This window comes from Eschscholzia californica, unplaced genomic scaffold (assembly GCF_041429995.1).
Source record: "Eschscholzia californica isolate CP2 unplaced genomic scaffold, dmEscCali1.0.p SCAF_2, whole genome shotgun sequence".
NCBI lineage: Eukaryota > Viridiplantae > Streptophyta > Magnoliopsida > Ranunculales > Papaveraceae > Eschscholzia > Eschscholzia californica.
This window is the reverse complement of record NW_028238309.1, coordinates 66,952,209-66,969,066: the sequence shown is the minus strand read 5'-3', so window position 1 is coordinate 66,969,066 and position 16,858 is coordinate 66,952,209. Positions and strand designations below refer to the sequence as shown.

Sequence of the window (16,858 nt, the reverse complement as noted above, 5' to 3'; positions counted from 1 at the left end):
GCAAGCACAAAAACTTCTAAACGGCAAGTTTGCAAGAGGGTAGCCTCGATATAGTGAACCCATTATCATCTCCGAAAGCCCGTAAATATCAATGCATTGCTGCACTTAAATGACAATACCAACTAGTATTAGCTTTGGAGATAAGTAACTAATGTAAATTACTAAACATAAAATGGTTATGATTCTTACTTGGCCTATTGGAATCGGAGCCAATTTTGGCTCGACCCGACTCGTCAAACTCAGAAATGGAACGCGCCATTGCGTTTGTCTCGTCGAGCTCTTCAATTTAGAGCCAAGAATCACTCAAATCCGATTTCGGATGAATGAGAAATTCATGTTTAAAGTTTGGTCGAAGATCGGTTGAAATATGGACTAACTTGTCAAAGAGGACAACAAGTCAAGTTGGGGGGCATTTGCGCGAAGAGAACGCGCTAAGATCTGGACGGTGGGCGTTCCTTCCGCGGGGTTGCGCAAGATCTGACGGTCGCACTCATCCCCGCGTCGGGCACCGAGTGGGACAACTTCAATGTTTTAATCTAGCCGTTGCTTTCTCCATCCAACGACCATCTTGATCCTCTTTTGGGCACGAATTCAGGACAGTGACTCTCCATCTAACGGTTGTCATTCACTTCGCGATTAAGCGAAATCTGAAGGCCCAGATTTGCACCGACTCCAAATTCAGTTTGAGTCGCAAATTTGAAGAGTTATGTCCTTTGACCCCAAAAGGCAAATACACTTATTCGATTCCTATATAAACCCACCAAACCCACTTCATTTGTCATCAATTCAATTCATTCTCTTCTTCTCTTCCCTTCTAACAATTAGAGGTTCTGGTTTGCCTAGAATATCTGATTAGGAAGTATTTCTAGAGGTTCTGGTTTGCCTAGAATATCTAATTAGGAAGTATTTCTAGAGGTTCTGGTTTGCCTAGAATATCTAGAAAAAGGAAGAAAGAAGTTTCGAGTGAAGTTTGAATTTCCGAAGCGTCTAGAAGATCATCCGCATTAGTCCAAGAGCTCATAATACTTACAAAGGTTCGTCCGCTTTCAGAATATAGAAGTACCATCTTAAAACTCTGAAAGGAAAGTCGTTGTATCCCGAACGCATACAACCTAACGTTTGGTACTGTTACGGGGGTGTAAACTGTCTTAAGGAAAGAGAATTTATTCTCGCCTCGACTACATTAACATCTATCTCGGTTAATCCGAAAGAAGGAATATTGATAAATCATTATTCTTTAATAGTCTATCTCTCTATAAGTTAGAGAAAGGAAACTCTGTCTAAATCAAGCCAAGACAGAGAGAAATCGACTTATCAATTGATAACCAGAGGAACAACAATCTTAAGACAATTTATAACAATTATTTCTCTGGTTATAAGATATTAATTTGGTTTACTTTCTGTGTGTTTCAGAAAAGGAAATGGCACGAATAAGAACTACTCTACGAGTTATTCCGCCTAACACCAACAATGAGGAAAAACCAGAGAAGCTCAAGGGAATTGACTTCAACCGATGGAAGTTGAAGATGATGTTCTACCTAACGACATTGGGTCGGGTTAAATACTTAACCGAAGAGAGAGTCACCCATGCAGAAATAGAGGATGAGGCGCACGGACCGCTGAAATAGATGCACGGAAACAACAAGACTTCTTGTGCAAGAACTATATCCTGAACAGTTTAGATGACAGACTCTACAATCTAATTCGATTATAGAAACGTCTAAACAACTGTGGGACACCCTTATCAATAAGTATAAAACTGAAAAGGCGGGTGTAAAATAGTTCATCGTAGGACGATTTTTGGACTACAAGATGACTGATTCAAAACCAGTTATGGTCCAAGTCCAAGAACTGCAGAGTCTCCTACAGGAACTACAGGCAGAGAACATGATAACGAATGAACCTTTCCAGGTCCGAGCTCTGATTGAAAAATTACGCACGGGGTGGAAAGACTTCAAAAATTATCTCCGCCACAAGAATAAGGATATGAGTCTGAAGAACTCATCCTAAAGCTTCGAATCGAAGAGGACAGTCGCATTGTCAAGAAGAACTCTGAAAGACTCTCTAATGTGAACGTCGTAGAAACCGGTCCAAGTAAGAAGCGTAAGCATCCGTCTAAAGACGGAGGAAAGCCGAAGAAAAAGACCAGGTTCGACCAATGTTACAACGGTGGCAAACGAGGCCATCTGGCTAAGGATTGTCGTTCCAAAACTGGCAAACGAAATAAGAAGGCAAATGACCAGGCCTCGCTGGTAGAAGACACCGAAACTCAGAATCTATGTGCTATGATTACTGAAGCCGAAGAAGTGTTTGAGAAACTTCAGAACTTGAACCTCTGTGCAGTAGTATCTGAAGTTAACCTGGTTAACAACCAGAGAGAGTGGTGGGTCGACACCGGAGCAACTCGTCACATTTGTAGTGACAAAAGCCTCTTCTATTCTTATAACAAAGTAGCCGAAGGAGAAACCTTGTTCATGGGAAACGACTCAACCACCCAGGTCAGAGGAAAAGGGAAGATCATACTAAAGTTCACTTCAAGAAAAGGAAGTAACTTTGAACGATGTACTCCATGCTTCAGACATCCGAAAGAATCTGGTTTCTGGTTCTCTTCTAAGCAAGAATGGGTTCAAACTAGTCTTTGAGTCAAATAGCTTCATCCTGTCTAAGAATAGGATGTATGTTGGGAAGGGATACTTATGTGGGGGGTTATTTAAATTAAATGTAACCTCTGTAACGCCGAAGGTGTCTATTATTAATAAAATTAATAATTTATATTGCTGAATCTTCCAATATTTGGCACGAAAGACTAGGACATGTGAATAATAAGTCATTAAAGAAATTAATGAACTTAGAGTTAATTCCGAAAGTCGAAATTGACACAAAACGAACATGTCAAACATATGTAGAGTCAAAAATGACTAAAACATCGTTCAAATCAATAGCACGAGACACTGAACCTCTAGACTTAACTCACAGTGATCTCTGTGACTTAAAGATGGTTCAAACCGGAGGTGGTAAAAAATACTTCATCACCTTTATCGATGACTCCACTCGGTTTTGTTATGTTTACTTACTAAGGAGTAAAGATGAAGCAATCGAAAAGTTCGAGCTTTATAAAACCGAAGTAGAAACTCAAGTTAATAAAAAGATTAAGGCCTTGAGAAGCGATCGAGGTGGAGAGTATGAATCTCCTTTCACCGAGATATGTGCGAAGAATGGCATAGTTCATCAAACGACGGCTCCTTGTACACCTCAACAAAATGGCTCAAATTTACCTTTTTTTTTTACTGATGGCTCAAATTTACCTTTCAAGAGATGCATATTTTTATGAGAAATAAAGAGAGATGTTTTAGTGCACATGTTTTTACTTTTTTTTTTGTGAGCACATGTTCTTTACCTACTAATAGAATTTAGATTCATTATGTCAAAAAAAAAAAAACTTGATTCATTAAAATATGGCCCACTGTCGTTCTCCCATTTTCAACATTCATATTTTAAGTACGACATAGTAAAAGTGTTATATAAACCAGAATACCAATTTAGTCGATAAAACCAAACAAGTTAATGTGCACTATTTATTCAGTGATATCAAACAAAAATATGTGCAAGTGCCCATCAGACCACAAAAATATACATAGCTAGTGTTATTAAGAATATATATATATATATATATATATATATATATATATATATATATATATATATATATATATATATATAGCTCGTAGTTCATCTCAAAGTAGAATTTCTTTTTTTGTATATTTGGTTGATTACATAAATGTTAGAAGATTATGAAAATTAGTAGTTAAGAAATAAATATATGAAATGGAATGACCAATTATTCTATTGGATATAACTAAACATAATAACACTGTGGAAACATATTTCGATGACAAAAGATTTTGTATCTGTCAACTCGTACTATAAGGCGTTGAGTTAGGTTTTACAACGGGTGCAACGTTTGTGTTTAGTTGCCACCGAGAAATTTGCCACTTGGATTAAATATTCGGTGATAACACAGAGGAAGGTGAGAATTATGTCAAACGATCGTACCCCTTGTGCCCTTGGGTACCCCTTGGGCCATTGGTGGCACACGTGTTATAATTGCCTAGACGAATGGCCATAATCATTCGAGTTAATTTGAGATAACCTGAAATTCTCGTCCCCTATATCGATTGCAAGCTACAACTAGCCTTTGTAAAGCTAAAATCACTAGTAGTTGTCCATTAGTCACTCAATTCCTTTTTTTTTCTTTAGGTTTGAGTGAACTGATTCAAATCAAGATTCATTATAGAAAAGGGCCAAAAAAAAAGGATTTGAATACATAGGATATAAATGTCAATTAACACAAATTAATTCCTTCCAACCAACCTAACCTACCACTTCCTTCATCAAAAAAAAACCTAACCTACCACCCTTCTATAAATAAGGGATAGTAACATTCATCCTCTTCACAACACTTTCATTTTCTTTAAACCATATTCTACCAACTTCAACAATGGCCTTCTCTGTTTCTGTTTTTCTTGTAATACTTGTAATTGTTATCTCACTTATGATGCTTGTCTCTTCAGCCAGGGAACTCGAAAAAGTTAACCCGTGGTGTAACTTGTACCCCTACGATTTCGAAGTGTTGCAAACAAGGGTATCGTCTCCCTTAATGCGGAGACAAAGAATCAAACACCTCCAAGAAATCTCCTAGAATAATGTAAGTCCCTGTGGTTGTAGTAGAGTGGTTTTCATGTTTTTGTGTGTTTTTCATATGTTGTTTTAGCTTTATGTTATATGTATGTCTCCTAGAGTGGTTTGTAACAGTGGAGCGGAGGAGGTGTTTTATGAATGAATTAGTGTTATTTGTGTTAAACAGATTTTTTTATGAGAAACAAAGAGAGAAACAGAAATCGTGGGGGTACAAGTTACACCACGGGTTAAATTTTTCGAGTTCCCTGGCTGCAGAGACGAGCATCATAAGTGAGATACAATTACAAGTATCACAAGAAAAAAAGAAACAGAGAAAGCCATTGTTGAAGTTGGTAGAATATATGGTTTAAAGAAAATGAAAGTGTTGTGAAGAGGATGAATGTTACTATCCGATATTTTAAGAGAGATGATTTTTTTTTAATGAGAAACAAAGAGAGATGCTTGAGTGCACATGTTCTTTACCCCTTATTTTAAGTGAAATGTTTTAATCTTTCATTTGAATTTCATTATAGTAAATTCTGTTGCAAACTTGAAGTCTTTCCAATTTGCACCAGAGTAAATTTGAAATTTCACATTAATTTAATCAACAAGCAATGGATGGGATGAACATATATCCTCCACTTTTTAGTTGAAGCTAATAATAAATTGTTGGCCCTCTTCACATGTGGTAGGAAGTAGGATATTCTATCCTCTTATCAGTTTTCATGTATTTCGTACTGAGAGTTGGGATGAAAATAGAACATAGGGTGTTGGACAAACAGTATTTTCTACCCATCATCACACTCCAAACTTTGCTCTGTTAGAATATACACGAGCTCACTTGAATGATAAATTAGGTATCCATCAATTCATCAAACTCCAACCTTAATTCATCTACTGTATAGTATTGGTACTAATTGTTAGTTGGGCATCCAAACATACTAGCGATGGGGTCATACAACTGCACTAGTATATGTTGGTCAAGGTCTAGAGTTCTCACTTTTTTTTTTTAAAAGTTCTCACTTAACCTATGGAGCATAATGGCAAGGTGTCTAGGTCGGTTGGTCCAACATTGCATGATGTGAAGAACAAGATTGGGCCAGAGTTTATGAAATGGCATAGGAAGATAGGTTCTCTTGACTCTTGCTACACCTCTAGTCCTACACTGCCTGCTTTGAAATAAAGATGCCCCTTATAAATTGAACATTGCTCACCTACTTAAGAGGGAACTGGCATCTCCAAGGGAGATTGATTCTATTTCTAAACATCATTAGAATTTTATTTATTTTTCCTAACAAACACTATATAGACCCCATATTTTAAGTCCGATTACCCTGTGCACAAAATGGGCGTTGGCGGGCTTTGATCAAGTAGTTAGTTAAGATTGTATGGTCGATTTACCCGAGTGCCCGAATAGTCAAGGAGCACAACTTCCCGCCTGAGCCCAAAACCTAGTTATGGGTACACATGCCCATCCAATTCTCACCCTACTTTGGAACATGAATTATGTAAAGACAGGTTAGTTCACAAGAAAATTGATCACTATAGTCAAATATTACTTTCCCGGATGCCCCACCACTAACTTTGATAATATTAGTTAAGCCTTAATCTCTTAAAAGGGGAACTTAAGGCTTACTTCCTTTTAGATTTGTAATATGCAAAGTGTCCCTCAAATTCAACCACCCAATTAGAAAGGCTCCACCATGTCATAGATATTTACTCCATTCATATTTTTGTTCCATAAGTATTCCTGACCTCCTTTCTCTGAATTCACTAAAAATGTGAAAGTTTTACTCTTACACATCACACTTCATTGCTCCATGTGATGAGAGTTGCATTTATTTGTGGCAGTAAAAACCAACCTAGGCACATGTGATATTGTTGCCTCTGTTAGTGTTTCTTTTTTAATACTCTGTTAGTGTTAAAGGTCCCCACTAACTTTCTTAATATATCTCTCATCAAAAAAAAAAAACTTTCTTAATATATGAACACCAAAATTATACTGTTTTATATTATTTTATCATTCATTGAAGTAAAATTATATTGTAAATCCCTTAAGTAATATCGTGGGAAGCACACGTGCAAACATGACAAACCTACCCTCTACCCTTAAAGAATATCTAATTAGACCATGATAATTTAAAATAAGAACTTTCAATAAAACTCTAGCATCAGTATTCTGAGTATTGCAAAATTATGAACTCTACCTATACTTTCGTTTCTCTTCGTCAAATATCGAATTTTGAATAACATCAAGGCACACCAGAGAAAAAGGCACTCTAATTAAGTTGGTAAAAAAAAAATTAATATTCGTAACCAACTTATGAGTAAAAGAATAGAAAATATAGCTGGTTTGTCTTCCCAGTTTTATTACGACATTACACTAATAGTAGGTTGGGTTTCTATAGACTATCGTTGGATTTTACTACTAAATAAGAAAAAAAACATGTAATTCTGTAACTAGTTAGTACATACTACAATTTATGATGGTCTAGACTCTAAACTGATCATTTTCATATTTCATGGATTATTAAAATTAATTTGTCAAGAAATAAGTAAATTAAAACGTAATGACCAATTATTCAAATCATTTTTTGTCGGTATAAAAAATGTGTAACTAAATATATTGATATAGCATTTTTAAAGTTAAGAATTTCTCAACGGCAATATTTAGAATTGTGAGTACATGAAAATTATATGAATAGACAAAGTAAGAAAGGGAAGAAGGGAAATGATGGAGTGCCCAGCTAGAATGCCCACCATAATGTCCAAATTTTCTCATTTAGAAACAAAAACGGTCCCCACCGTAGTCAGACTTTGAAAAAACTTTATCTTTTAGTGAATCCACGTCAGCTAGGTACCATTTTGGACACCGAGCTGGGCACTCTAGCATCTCCCAAGTAAGAATGAGTATACTTATACAACAATCAACCCGCAATGAAAACAAATTCTATTTGTATAGCACCATTTTTGATGCATTTTAACCACCCACCGAACTAAATTGTTACACTGGCAAACTCACAAGAGGTACACACCTCAACATTATTACTACACTGGACATACATTAGTGATGAAACACTTACGTAGCACAACATACATTAGCAATAAAAACCTACGTAGCACAACGTACATATGGTACTTTGGAAAGGAGGTGTTTGAAACCCGATCCACATGCTCATCAAGGAAAATGATATTCCGGTCGAGCGTCACAACACTCTTTCCTGAATCGGTTGCAGCAAATTGGGTTGTAGCGGTAGTGGGGTACCTCAAGTGTATTGACATTACCAGCGGTGTCACAACAGTCTTTCCTGAATCGGTTGCAGCAAATTGGGTTGTAGGTCCTTCCAACGCGGGGTACCTCAAACGCATTGACATTACCCGCCGTAATGAAGACAACCAAAACAAGGATAATTTTCATTGTTACAAGAAAATATTTCAGGTTCTTCATCAGGTTGTTCTTGAAGATAAGATTAACCTCAAATGATTAATCAAAGATTTGGAGAATGAAAAATTATGAATGAAGCGTGAAAAGAGTTGAATGAAGTTAGACTATATATAGATATAGAAATCCGGGTTGGGTTTAGTGGATTCAAGGGTGGGTGAGCGGGTTGATGGGTGGGTAAGTGGGTTCAGGTTGAAATTACATGTGCCTAACTTAGGTTCATCGAATATATAACATCAATTTAGTTATGAAAAAGAAAAAGAAATTTTGATTGAAATTAGAATACATGGATGTCATAAAAATATGGAAAAATAAATGTTGGTGTTCACCTCGTTGGTAAACTACACATGTGCATATTTAATGAATGGCCACATCTAGGTGTACTAGATTGTGACTTTCATGAAGATTAAACTGCATTTGTAGATAAAACAGTTTCAAAACATTTCACAATATTGGGTGATAATTGAAGACACAAATTCATATATAAAATATTTAGTAGATTTATAATATACATCATACTAATAGGACTCTCATTCACCAAATGGCACACGTTTGTTTGATTTAGGGCGGGAAAGGACTGTGAGGTCTTGAAAAGTTGTGATTGTTGGTTATGACCTGCCAACCCTAAAGAAGCTATTAATCTCTTTACACAAATGGAAGCAGCTGGAGAAAAAAGTACTTTTTCTCTTGCCTTCCTAAAGAGATGAAAATTTGGGAGCTTTCCATCAAAACTACTTAGAATTGACGATGAATAGCCATTTTCATACATGTCCTCTTTCTATGTGTCAATACCCAAGTCATGCTATAATATACAAATTTATAGATGGTGGAGGAATGTCATTGTCCACACTGCAAATCCCACTTGACAAGGTGGGTCTCACCATCTCATAGGAAGCTAACATCAATCCTTCACTTCATCCTAAACACATTTGCCTTTCTGTTTAAAATCTCATCCATTCTTCATAATGACACTGCTCATCCAATGAAGATCATTACCCTCTTTTAGTTTCTCCTCATTTTATTCATGTCGTTCCTTCTCATGGTAACGAGCCATGAGATAATTAGCGTCGTAGACTTTTGGCGTCAAAAAAAATGTTGCCCAAAGGGCCCTAGCTGTTGCAATGGGGTAGAGTAGTATTTCTATCGATTCCTGAGAATTTCCAACTAGCTCCTTAATCAAATAATTTTATATAGTCAGTTATTGTGTAGTATGTGGAATTTCCAAAAGAGAATCGGTGGGTGGGGAATGTAAGACAAGAAGAAGATGGTGAGAGGGTGTTAGGAATTATTAATGAAATATCTCTCATCTTATGATATTTTCTTCTTCTTTGTCCTCCCCTAATTTGTTTGTGTTTTCTCGGAATGACCGTTAATTGCTTGTGGTTCATCTACATATATGTTTGTGTTTGTGTTGACATATTAATTTCAACTGACTTATCATTATTAGTGTTTCTTTTGACATACACTCATCTCACATTTAGAGACAGACCTCTCACAAGTAAAGTCTTATCAGTAGGATGTGCATGAAGTTGCTTTAACACAACAAGCAACAACCCCACGTGATATACTTCCCCGTCAGATAAGTCCATGAGTTACATGATTTTGTAAGATTGTCAATAAGAAGGGCCGGAAACTAGAGAGCGATGATAACTTTACGTTTAGAAGCAGTAATGTAGTACTCTAGTCTCTCTTGAATAAAGTTGGAAACATTCTTGTCACAATAACGATTACATAATTACATATGCCAGTAGCCACTAATTTAAAAGAACGATAACGAGTCAAAGTTCATATTCATGTTCTGCATAAGTTTGAAATTGTATAAGTAAACCACTTTTCATTACGATACATTTGCTAGTGAACAGCCGGACAACCATCTACGACAATACCAGGTGCAGTAGGGCAAATAGCAAGCGGACAATGATCGTCCAAATCCAATCCCCACCACTTCAATCCGTATATTCCCTCCATACTAAGTGTAAACGTTGTTAGGAGAACAACAAATGCAGCCCCCATCGAAAGCCCATTACACAAATGGTAATTGTACTTACCCCACCATCCTTTGTATTTCCTGTAAACGAACAAGTTAAATATAACAGCAACGGAGAACCAAGACCAGAAATGGACAGCAGCAACCGGAGGCGAGCTTTGTAGAGCTGAGAAAATGAGAGGAACATTAATAAGTCTAATCCACTTCTTCCCCGGGAACAGACGTCTGAGTGACCAAGCTAGCAAAGTAGCAACTACTCCGACTACAAAAAAGTAGGAGTAGTAAATATTATTGTACTGTCCATAAGGTGCAAAAACATGGGCTGGCCCAATTCCACCCCAAACCATGGTGTTGCTAAATATTCTATGCTCAGCTGGGCATGTCCATGGACTTCCTACTGGAAGTTTGCTTTTGTCACAGATGTTGTCGACGCTGCTCAGGAGCCACCATGCTGCAATTAGGCTGGTCGAATATGAGATGAATGAGCCCAGAATCTGTAGATTTTGACACCGTAGACAAACTAAATAAGTTTATAGAGGATTAATAGCTAGCTGTTTCTGTTGTACAACTCAAAATATAATGCTAGTCAGTCGACTGAGGAGTAGCGACTATGCCTTCTAGTCCTGTGATCAATGAGTTGCTTTTTTTTTTTTGAAAAAAAAGGGGTATTTCTTTTCTCAAACTTCACTAACATCAAATATGTTGACTTGAATATTTAGTCCAAGAGTTACTCGTTTTCTACAAAGGGCAGACCTTTTCCCAATAAATATAGGTCACACCCTGAGTGGCGAATTGATCGACTCCCTTAACTTCAAATTGATTTTGTTTGTGCATTGTTAGTTTGTTTACCTGAGCTATGAACAATGACCTTGGAGGAATCTTCATGTAATGCCCAATCTTAAGTTCCGGAAGGATGCTCATGGTGGTACTCATGGTGCAAGCACAAAAACTTCTAAACACCAAGTTTGCAAGAGGGTAGCCTGGATATAGTGAACCCATTATCATCTCCGAAAGCCCGTAAATATCAATGCATTGCTGCACTCAAATGACAATACCAACTAGTATTAGCTTTCGAGATAAGTAACTAATGTAAATTACTAAACATAAAATGGTTATGATTCTTACTTGGCCTGTGGTGGCAGCAATCACACCTGTGGGAAGAATTAGAATAAAAGGGAATAAATACCCCAACAAAACTCCCCAGTATGGGATCTGAAAATCTTCTCCGAAGTAGATTGAATTAATAATGGCAAGAGATATCATGACAGCAATGATTGTGTAAAACCACCATTGAGGAATCGGTTTATAGGACTTCATAAGCCTATTGTGAACATCATTAAATTGGTCTTTACCTTTCAATGCCTTCTTAAATACATTCCAGCTCTCTCTACATACAAAAGTAATTGGAGTTAAGTTGTTACATTGAGTAAAAGAAGTTGTGCAGCACTCGTAGCAGTGATCGAAGCCATGCTGCAAAGAAAGGGAATAATCATAAAGGAAGTATGAAGTTCTAATCACCTTGCATAGTGAAGAATGAAGTAAGTAAGAGCAGCCGTTTCAGATGCAAATCCAAATCCATTGGAGTAGATAAGGTATATACTCATATAGATAATGGAGTAGTTATTGTAGGCCTTTTTGTTAAGAGTAAGGTCTTCATTAACAACTCGAGAGACATTATAAGTTTGTCCACTGGAATCAAATGGATCACTAGAAAATAAAGGGAACTTCTTGGAATTATATACATTAGTCCAATATGAGATCGGAACTATTATATATGCAACTAGAATGAAACCAATCATTGTGTTTACAACAGAGAACATTGGAATAGCTAAGGGATTTGGTAAAAAACCACTTATCGTATTCCAGTCCAGTGAGAAGGACCCAATGCCAAGACCATGAAGACCGGAACCAATTTGTTGGACAGTGACAGAATCTTTCCATACCAAACAGAGAAGTGAAATAGCACTAATAGAAGGGAAGAAATAATTTGGGATGATATGGTACGCAAAGCTAGAGACTGCAACTGTCATGAAAAACTGTAGGCCTTTCAGTTATCTTTTAGCCCTTGGAGTATCCGCTTCGTGCAACAACCTACATCAGAAAAATGTTAGCTAATCTCTTTAGACTCCTAATCAGAGTGAAAGAGGGAGGGAGAGGGAATCAGAGACCTGTAAAGGGAGACATCAAGAAGGGTATAAGGCCACCACATATAAGGGGAATTGACAAGGAACTTCATAAATATTCCAGCAAACCCATAACCAACCATCTATTAAAAAAAAAATAGATGAGCAAATATTGAAGTCAATTCACACCCTACATATTAATAATCAAGATAATGAAGTGAACTTAAAGTTCTGTGTTTTGCTTTTTACACTTGAAGAGTTTTTCTTCCTACATAAACTACCATTGCACCACATTCATGCCCTAATTTAAATGGATGTCAACCACATGACAGTAGACCAACATAGCAAAGTGGAGTAGCTCATGAGCTAACTCGACTCAACTTCCACCTCAACATAAGTTTTACCGCGTTGTGCATCTTAGCCATTCAAATAATTGAGTCATCAAATAGAAGAGTGAAGTGAAAATGGTACATTTCATTTTAAGACTTCGTCGCCTGGCTGGTCGAATGTACAAATATATGTATAGGGGAAGATGAAGAAGATATAGTTGCTTGTTTCCTCTGCCCTTTTGCAGATCCCTTTCTATGGAATGTAAAAAAATGTAATTCCGATCACTAACCTGAGTGGTTTGAATTAACACAAATGACGCCCAACAACTTATACTTCTGTGGTATAAAGCCTTTCTTATGGTAACAATGAGTAGAGCAAATGGACTATCCTGGCCTGAAGCAGCAAGTATATTCAAAACTATATGCTCTTTGATATTGAATGGTCCTGGTGTCACGGCCTTTTCTCTTGATAGGCGTCGTGCGGCACTTGTGCGCGCTCTCGGGACAAGTCAGCCAACAAAGTAATATTCCAAACAACCAACGATAGCTACAAAAGAAGGCAACAAGATATTATTGATAGATAATGAGAGCTTACAAGGAAAGACAAGCCTATGACTAAAGAAGCTTCCTAAAGGCTAGGGAAGCTTATGGCTCTTCGGTTGCCCACTATTTGGAAGGTAGGGGTCTTCCACTCAAAGTTTACCATCCACTCCCCTACATAGTGCAAAATATATGTTTCACCTATCCTCACAAGGAAACACAAATGCTTTCAACCAAGCATACTCCTTTGTTGGAAATAAAGACATCTACGTCCCCGTGCCAAGGGAAGCTACCTAAGGAAGCTACCTATATACAAGGCACCTTACTATGCACGCTCAAGACATATGCCGGCCTAGCGCAAGGCATATGCTACACTTATTACAATGCATAAAAGTAAAAGACATGTCCCTTGGCAATACCAACATGGCTTGACAAAAAGGGACATGACAGACTCCCCCACTTGTTATGTCGTCGTCCTCGACGACTTCGCTGTCAAGTACTCCACGATCTTTTCTGCATTGTCGAGCAAGGAGCTGGCGCGTTCCCAACTGGCTTCGGCTTCTGGCAGGTTCTTCCACTTCACTAAGTACTCGATCTCCAGTGGCGAATTGTGATGAGCTTGAGCACGACGATCAGCTACTATCTTCTGCACCTCCTTGGTTGGCAGGAGCTCCGGTCTTGGATTAGATCTCTACTGGTTGGCACGTTGGGGATCCGCCTGATCCTGGTAGAACGGCTTCAGGTTGCTGGCATGGAAGACAGGGTGGTGGTTCTGCATATATCTCGGGAGTTGTACTTTGAACGAAACCTTTCCAACACGAGCAATGATGGGAAAGGGGCCCTCGTACCGCCTCACCAAGTTTCGGTGTAGCTTCTTCACGAACCGAGAAGTATCCCTGTTGATCTTGACGAGCACCAAGTCACCTACTTTGAAGTTGTGTGGCCTCCGGTTCTCATCTGCGAACTTCTTCATGCGTGCTGCTGCTTTCTCCAGGTGTGCTTTGGCTATTTCTGTTGTCCGCTGCCATTCCTTAGCAAAAGTGAATGCCCGAGGGCTAGTACCTGTATAACCTGTTGCAACCGTGTGGGGAGTTAACGGTCGCTGTCCTGTTACCAGCTCGAATGGTGTCTTGCAGGTAGAAGAACTCTCCTGCAAATTGAAACAGAACTGAGCTACATCCAATAGATTCACCCAATTCTGCTGGTTGGCACTGACAAAGTGCCTAAGATATTCTTCAAGAAGAGCGTTGAAACGCTCCGTCTGGCCGTCTGTCTGCGGATGATTACTTGTCGAGAAGTTCAGCTGTGACCTTAAGAGTTTCATGAGCTCGGTCCAAAACCGCCCTGTAAATCTGGCATCACGATCGCTGATAATAGTCTGGGGCACACCCCAATATTTCACTACGTGCTTCAGGAACAAGAACGCCACTTCTTCTGCAGTACACTGAGCAGGTGCTGGAATAAAGGTTGCATACTTCGAGAAACGATCAATCACCACCATAATAGAAGTACACTCCCCCACTTTTGGCAAGCCACTAATGAAGTCCATAGATACGCTCTCCCATGGACGCTGCACCACCGGCAATGGCTCCAAAAGTCCCAAAGGTTTCTTCCGCATCACCTTGTGCTGCTGACAAATGAGGCAAGTCTGCACATACTCTTCAACTTGCTTTCTCATGTTCGGCCAGTAATATGCTGTCTCAAGTAACGCCAATGTACGATGGTAGCCATGGTGGCCTGCCCATACGGTATCATGACATTCCTTGATAAGCTCCCGCCTTAGCTCCGCAGAGCGAGGCACATAGAGACGTCCACCTGTGGTATATAACAAATCCTCCTTGATTCTGAACCTTGTGGAACGTCCTCCCTTCACCATATCGACCAAGATCTTGGCTTCTTTATCACTCTGCAGCCGTTCACGAATCTTGTCGATAATGATGGTCTTCAGTTGGGACCTGCTCCTCTGTCCCGTAGTAACCAAGGCGGCCAACTCCGCCTTCATGCTCAGTGCATCAGCAACATTGTTCATCCTTCCTGGTTGGTACTCCATATCAAAATCAAACTCGGCCAATGACTCCTGCCAGCGAGCCTGCTTGGAAGTGAGCTTTTTCTGAGTCATGAAGTGTGAGGCAGCAACATTGTCGGTCTTCACAAGAAACTTCGACCCCAACAAATAATGCCTCCAGACCCTTAAGCAATGAACAATAGCTAATAACTCTTTCTCCTGAGCTATATAACGCCGCTCCGTGTCAGAAATCTTGCGGCTCTCGTATGCAACTGGGTGACCATCTTGCACTAGTACCCTACCGAGTGAAAAATCAGACGCATCGGTATGAACTTCAAAAGGCTTGGAAGTGTCGGGCAATGCCAATACGGGATCGTTAGCAACCTGCTGCTTCAGGTCCTCGAATGCTTCTTGACATTCCTTCGACCAAACCCAGGGCCTATCCTTCTTCAACAAGTCTGTCAAAGGTGCCGCTCTGGCTGAATATCTCCTGATGAACTTACGATAGTAATTCGCAAGTCCGAGAAATGATCTGAGCTCCGACACTGAAGTTGGCACCTTCCACTCTTGGATGTCTTTCACCTTCTTCATCTCCATCCGGATATGCCCATCACCAATAATGTGGCCCAGAAAACCAATGTGTTTTTGTGCAAACGAGCACTTCTCTTCCTTCACATATAGCTGGTTCTCCTTCAGGACCCTAAACACTTCTCTCAAGTGCTTTGCATGATCTTCCAAACTGTGGCTATACACAACAATATCATCAAGATACACCACCACGAACTTGTCGAGAAACTCATGGAAGATCTGATTCATCAACGTACAAAACGTGGCAGGTGCGTTGGTTAAGCCAAAAGGCATCACCAAGTACTCAAACGCTCCATACCGCGTCACGCACGTGGTCTTCGGCTCATCACCTTCTGCAACACGGACTTGATAATACCCAGAGCGCAAGTCTAACTTCGAAAAGTACTTTGCCGAACCGAGCTGATCAAACAAGTCCGCTATAAGTGGAATCGGGTATTTGTTCTTCACAGTCACCTTGTTCAAAGCCCGAAAATCCACGCACAGCCGCAAGCTACCATCGTGCTTCTTCTGGAACAACACTGGAGCACCATAAGGAGCTTTGGAAGGACGGATGAATCCCGCCTCCAATAGCTCATCGAGTTGTTTTCTCAATTCGGCCAACTCGGGTGGAGCCATCCTGTAGGGAGCTTTTGCAAGTGGCTTAACTCCTGGAATAATCTCTATTTGATGATCAACAGCACGTCGTGGGGGTAGAGACTTTGGAAGCTTTGCTGGCATAACATCCCTGAACTCCTTCAGGATGGTTTGGATCTTGGCAGGTACAGGTTCTGCATCTACTCCTGTAGTCTCCATCTTCAAGGCTGCCAAGTATGTCAACTCTCCCTTCTTTAGACCCTTCTCTAGCTGCAGCGCTGAAATCATCTTGTCGCCTCGACTCTTCTCGGCAACTACTGGTACCATGCACGGCTTATCTCCAAAGAAACATATGCTCCCCAAGTACGGCATCGGCACCATTTTGTGCTCCATCATGAAGTCTAGTCCAATGATGACCTGAAAATCATCCAAAGGTACACAAGTAAAGTTAGTCTTACCAGACCACTTGCCAATCTCGAGGGGTACATCTCGAACTACCCCATCCACGGGTTTTGGTGCCGAATTAACGACCTTCATGCGGCTTGGATCCTTATGAAGCTTTAGACCCAATCGCTTAGCCTCCGCAGCATCTAC

At 39.5% G+C, this 16,858-nt stretch overlaps 2 pseudogenes; both read right to left on the bottom strand.

The window, feature by feature from the left end:
- Positions 1-9,970: 9,970 nt before the first annotated feature.
- On the bottom strand, positions 9,971-11,039 carry LOC147560562 (oligopeptide transporter 1 pseudogene; annotated as a pseudogene).
- Positions 11,040-11,515: 476 nt separating this feature from the next.
- Positions 11,516-12,136, bottom strand: LOC147560561 (oligopeptide transporter 1 pseudogene; annotated as a pseudogene).
- Between the last annotated feature and the right edge of the window lie 4,722 nt (positions 12,137-16,858).